The sequence below is a fragment of the Eptesicus fuscus genome, chromosome 12, assembly GCF_027574615.1.
Source record: "Eptesicus fuscus isolate TK198812 chromosome 12, DD_ASM_mEF_20220401, whole genome shotgun sequence".
Taxonomy (NCBI): domain Eukaryota; kingdom Metazoa; phylum Chordata; class Mammalia; order Chiroptera; family Vespertilionidae; genus Eptesicus; species Eptesicus fuscus.
In genome coordinates this window covers 1,407,785-1,413,784 of record NC_072484.1, presented here as the reverse complement: position 1 = coordinate 1,413,784, position 6,000 = coordinate 1,407,785, and the positions used below count along the sequence as shown (strand labels likewise).

General features: G+C 55.2%; 1 protein-coding gene across 6 annotated transcripts in view; it reads left to right on the top strand.

The window, feature by feature from the left end:
* Positions 1 to 3,125: 3,125 nt before the first annotated feature.
* The window catches only part of OSBPL2 (oxysterol binding protein like 2), a 39,763-nt gene continuing 36,888 nt past the window's right edge, over positions 3,126 to 6,000 (top strand). The window contains exons 1-2 of one of the 6 annotated variants that reach the window (XM_054724175.1): positions 3,127 to 3,224; positions 3,754 to 3,896. The gene's annotated coding sequence lies outside the window, so the exon portion shown is untranslated. Of the gene's footprint in view, positions 3,225 to 3,252; positions 3,634 to 3,753; positions 3,897 to 6,000 lie in introns of those variants that run through there. The other 5 variants (XM_054724176.1, XM_028133561.2, XM_028133558.2 and 2 more) reach the window with 5 other exon arrangements.

Sequence of the window (6,000 nt, the reverse complement as noted above, 5' to 3'; positions counted from 1 at the left end):
TGGAGTTGGTGAAAGGGCAGTGGGTTATGGGTAGGGCTGGCATCGCTGACCTGCTCTGCTGTATGGCCCTGAGCAGGCTGCTCCCCTCTCTGAGCCTCAGTCTCCCCATCCGAAGTGGGGAGCAATTGCCTCTGCTCAGCCTCCTCGAGGATGATGGATGTGAATGTGCTTTCTCGGGGCAAAGCCCCGGCATGCACTTCCATGTGGCTGGAATCTCTGACCCCAGCAGCCAGGCCTCAGCCCGCAGGGTCCGCTGGCTGCCTTCCGCAGGCGGGGAGTCATAGGCCATTATAGTCCCTGATTCTGACTCGGAAGGAATTGTGACAGGGAGGCTCTAATCATCCCTGCCTAGGGAGTCACAGACTGGCAGGACTGTGGGGTTCACTCTTGAGGATGGCCTGGTCTGAGAGTAGTTCTGGTGGGAGTAGTCACCCCAAAATGACTAGACCAGCATGTCTCAAGCTCTGAGGACCACATATGGATGGGTCCCTGGGGTCCTGAGAGGACTCTGGGACCTGAGCCAGGCCCAATGCTCAGGATGGAAGGGGACACCGTGATGACCCCCCTCCCCACTATGTAGCAGGTCATCAGTTAGTTGATATCATGACCCATGAGGCCCCTAAGGTCCCAGCCACCCAGGAGCACCCGGGCATCTTGTTCAGGTGTAGATCCTGGTCTGGGACGTGTCGGGGCTACTTCCGCAGAGCAGGCCCAGTCGTCTCCTCATCTGCGAAGTGGGAATGGTGACACCGTGTCACTGGTCGGCTGCTGCAAACGTGAAACTGGATGAGGCATAGAAATCACAGGCCCTGGATAATGTCAGCTGTCACTGTTGTCATGTCATTACTGCATGGCCCAAACCTCTGTCTCCTTTTCTGCTCCTGTCCTTCGTCCCATTCCTGCAGAATTTTGCCTCTGGAATTAGCCTCCTCATCTAGCAAAGATTATGAAAATGTTCCTGAGTTGCACCTTCTCTCCAGCCTCCACCTGAGGGAGGGTTCCCCCCTAATCATTGCCTCAGGGCCCGGAGGAGGCAGCAGTGGTTGGGAACCCAGCCTATTGCCTCTTTTTAAAGGGGGTGGCATGAGGTGATCCATGGGCAGACTGGAGGCTCACTGGACCCCAGCCTCTCCTCTGGCCCCAGCTCACTCACCTCCAAGTTCATGGCCAAAGATTGGGTTGATAGATCGAGCCTCTCTAGGGCTGGTCCTTTTTTTAAAATATATTTTTATCGATTTCAGGGAGGAAAGGAAATTGAGAGAGAGAGATAGAAACATCAATAATGACAGAGAATCAATGATTGGCTGCCTCCTGCACGCCCCACACTGGGGATGGAGCCCACAACCCTGGCATGTACCCTGACTGGGAATCAAACCGTGACCTCCTAGTTCATAGGTTGACACTCAACCACTGAGCCACACTGGCCGGGCTAGGGCCTGTCCTTTGAATGAGGGTCAGAGCCTTAGGGATTAGTCAGGGTGAGGGTTGTGGAGGGTGGTGGTTTTCCAGGACTCTGCCGGGTCAGGGCCAGGCCTGCAAGGGAAGCTGCAAGCATCTCCCTGGCAACTGTCCTTGTCCTTGTCCGGGCTTGGGGGCCGGCATGCACTCCATACCCTTCCCTCTTCTGTTGCAGTCTGTTTCTTCAAGGGTAACCATGGAAACACCTTTGTTTCTGAGGCCCAGCCCCGCCTCCCTCTGGTTTCTCTCAGCAGCAGAGGCTGGGAGAGATTCTTCTCCAGCACTGGCTGACAGTGGGCCCACCAGTGACCTGGCCCAGCCTGGGGATGGAGATGGCTGGCTTTCTGGTCCCAGAAATGCTGCCTGAGCTCCACCCTTGCTACAGAGGCCCTGCCACTCACTTATGCCCTACAGTTTACAGGGAGCACCAGTGTCTGCCAATAAGGCCTGCTCCTGACCCCCAGGCACCTTGGTCCTGCTGGGGGCGACATGTGTGTCATTCCCCACTGCTGAAATGGAGAAACACTTTCTGAGAGGGAGTGCAGAGACCCAACTGGGGCTGGCTTTGTGGGACAGGTAGTGGTGAGCAGGGCCTTCAGGATGCGCTCTGTGATCGCGGGGACCAGCAGTGCTCTGGGGGTCCATTCACTGGCTTTAGCAGAAAGGAAAAGGTAGCTGGCCAGATAACTGAAAAGTCTAGAATACAGCATGCTTAAGGTGCAGCGGGTCCCAGGTGACTCGGGGTATTTGCTCTTGCTTTCCCCTGGGTTGGCTTCATTCTCAGGTGCTCTCTCCATTCATGGTGACAAGATGCTTCAATAGCCCCATACTTACATCTTTCTGTCACCTACCTCAATTCTGGGAAGGTCTGTGAGCAGATGGGAGAGTCTCAGCCATCCCTCTGGCCTGAGCTCTCTGATCTCCAGCAAAAGTCCCAGGGCTGACCCTCCTTGGCCAGTACAGGGTCACCTGCTCACCCCTGAGCCAGCCTGGTTCCTGTTACTCCACCCACCCCAAATCAGACCCAAGACAAATGAACAAGGGTGGGAGGCACTGATTTGCAAAGGAAAATTGCGGTGCTTATAAGCTCAAGGCCACACAGCTAGTAAGGATGCAAGCTGGGGTCTCATTCCAGAGCTCCTGGGCTTAACCATGGAGCCACTGCAGGTCAGGAACTCCCAAAGATTTCAAAGGGAACGGTCAGGAATGCAGCCAGGGGGTAAATAGGCGCCGGGTTTTGCTGAGCAGTGAAGGGCATGCCAAGGAGTTTGGGCGGTGGGGAGGCCAGCAAGATGCTTGCGTTGACGGAGGCACCACCCGCCCTAGGAGGCTGCGAGCCTTGGGCACAGAGCCCGCGCCAGCCACCTGACTCGCTGTTTGTAAACTCAGCTCTCCAAGCCTCGCCCCTTCCTACCTCTCGCCCGCCCTCTTCGGGTCAATATCTGCATAACCCCGCCTCTTCATGCTATGACTGGCTGTCCGCGTCGTCACTCCTACGTATGGGCGGGACTTTCGAGGAGCATAGACGGTGTCACTCCAGCGAAGTGATTAGTATAGTCCCGCCTCCCAGCGCTGCTCTCGGGTCGAGCGCTGATTGGGCGGGCGGCGGTCTACGCGGTGGCGCGGGGCGCCTCAAGTGGCCGGCGCGGGCTGTCAGTCGGCGGGGCGGCTGGCCGCACTTCCGCCTCGGTGTCAGTGGGTCGCGCGGGCCTGCGGGGCGGGGCGGGCAGCGAGGCTAGGCGGCCGCCGGACGGACCGCAGTCCAGGTGAGTGACCCAGCCCGGACCCCTGCCCGGAACCCGCATCGCCAGAAACGGCTCCCGGCACCGGGCGGTCGGGCGGCTGGGAGGCCGGACCGGGCCCGGGTAGCCGGAGCCCGGCGCCCACCCCTCGGCAAGCAGGCCCCGGCCCTGGAGTCTCGGCCGCGAGGGAACTTGGGAGGAAAGTTGGTGCCGGTGGCGGGGCGTTGGGCCTGGGTCCCGGGCGGCAGCCGAGACCCCGCGTCGCCAGGCAACTGTGGCCCCAGTCGGCCCTGCCGCCGCAGCCGGAAGTCGGGTTCGGGGTGAACTTGGAGGCCGGGGCGCCTGCCGGCCTCTGTCGCGGCCGGGGTCATCAATACGGTGGGCTCGCCGGCCGGCGGGCGTTTGGACCCCTGGCTTCACTCGCATATTTGAGGTGAGAAGTCGGTCCCCGCTGCTGGAGACCCCGCCCCTCCCCAGGGGCGACCACCTGTGGAGACTTCTCCGCAGGTTTGTGCCGGTGTCCACCCCCCACCCTGCTCTGTCTTATTTTTAGTTTGTCGACCGTAGCAGACTCCGCGGACTGTGGAGAGCTCTTACCTGACGCGTCTGTTAGCTAAACTAGACATGGCATCAGATTTTAAAAGGTTCCTTCCTTCAGCTACAACGCGGTAACCGGGAGAGTAGGACTGACACTTGGTAAGTTGTAAGCACAGATGGAGACCGGTTTTCAAAGGTTCCTTCCTGCTCTACAGTTAAATTCAACAGTTAATCAAAACCCGGTGGTTGACTTTATAAGTTGGTGAGCCCAGAAGCTAGGTGGCCCCTTAGTTCGGGTCGCTCCTGAGTGTGTGTGTGTGGCGGGGGGCGACGGGGGGCGGGGACACCTCTCAGGAAACCGTGCTCAGGTTTTTGGGGTTTTATCCTGAAGGGTCAGTCTAGGACAAGCTCTGGACCAGGAGCCCGCAGCGCTCGCTTTAGTCCCTTTCTGGGTCTGCCCGTGCCCATCTGGACATGGGTCTCATTGCCTGTGTCCCCGGAGATGACCGTTCACAGCTAGAGAGCAGAGGCCCCTCCTGACTGTGCTGGGCTTGCCATCTCTCCTGGCCTCCGTTCCTTCCTCTGACAGGTACCACCCACCTGGTGGGGCTGATCAGAGAAGCGGATGTAATGATTGCCCCAGCAGTCTCTGGCACGTGGAAGATGCTCCAAATTGTTAGTTCCCTTTCCCTTGCTGAAGACAGGAAACTTACTGGCTACACTTCCTCCTTGACCAGCCGCCCGGTGCCAGAGCTGGTGTTGTCATTTAAAACATGGCAGTGAGTGATGAGTAAACAGATGGATCTCCTTAGTCGAATTTACCTTTCCTGTTTGCCTTCTGTGCCCTCCTGTGAGCAGCTCTTACCTGAGGTGATGATGCCATGTAGCAGTTGTTCCAGGATGGCCAGAAGCACCTATAGTTGCTTCATCCACGTGGTCTTCACAACAACCTGCGAGACCAGTACTAACATGAGCCTCCATTCACTCATGTGGAAGCTGAGGAGTAGAGAGGCTGAGTAACACACTCTACATCCCACAGCAGTGAGTGATGGAGCAGGGAGGCATTCTGGCTCTGGAGTTCACACTCTTTGTTGTTTTTGCTGTTAATCCTCACTGGAGACCGCGAGAGAAATATCGATGTGAGAGAGACACAATGATGGCCGGAGCTCCAGTGGCGCAATCGGTTAGCGCGGTACTTGTAAGAGAGAGACACATTGATAGGTTTCCTCCCACGCACCCTGAGGCATGTGCCCTTGACCAGAATCGGACCTGGGACCCTTCAGTCTGCAGACCGACACTCTAACCACCGAGAAACCAGCTAGGGCCTAAGTTCACACTCTTAAATTCCTCTCTGTACAGCCTTTTAAAACCAAAATTTTCATTTACAATGGCCCCTTGACATTTTCCTTTAAAACATTCTAATTGTGCTGCATTACAATGTGTCCGAACTTTGTTTCTTGCCACAGAGATAATAGATTTTCATTCTTTTGTGAGCACAAATATTTATAAAACCATTTTATTTCTTCTAAAATAAAGTGGTTCTTGGTGAAAAGAATATCATAACTTAGAATAAATAGACTGAGAAAAAAACAATAACATAAATGATTCTCTGTCGTGCTATTCCAGATTTAGCCAAAGCCCCTTGCCTTAGTCAGTAGCAGAGTCATTACTGTTCACGGTGTGAGAGGGGGAGTTGGAGGAGCAGAGTGATGATGGATGTCCACAGTGTCAAGGACGAGGTTGCCCTTGGGGATCCGGCTCTGAACGGTCTTAATGCAGGTATCTGTTTAGTGTGCACGGAGGCACCTGCCCTCCTCTCATGCGTTCAGGGCTCAGACTCTTACCTGTTTGACATTTTGATGTTCAGTGTTACTTTAGTGTTTAAGAAGTGCCACTTGCTTCTCATCCTAGACTCTCTTATTCATGCCCTCCAGCAAACGGTAGCAAATGAGTCTTAGATAGGATCTGTGCTAAAAGGTTGCTCAACTTTCCAATTGTATTACATCCAGCTAATTACATAAGTAACAACTTTTTTTTTTGTTTTTGGTGGGGAAAGTTTTGAAACATTTATGTACTTGTATACTATCTTCCAACGGGGAATTAGCTGTCTCTTGCAAATGACTGCTTTGGTATTCCCTGAGAAGCCAAGGCCTCCTCTTCTCCTGGGAGTTTGGCTGTGGCGGACATAGGCTTATAGAGCTTATGTATTTGCAGGAAAGCTGTGACAGTGGGCCTCGAGGTGACTAACGTGTTCCATTTAAGA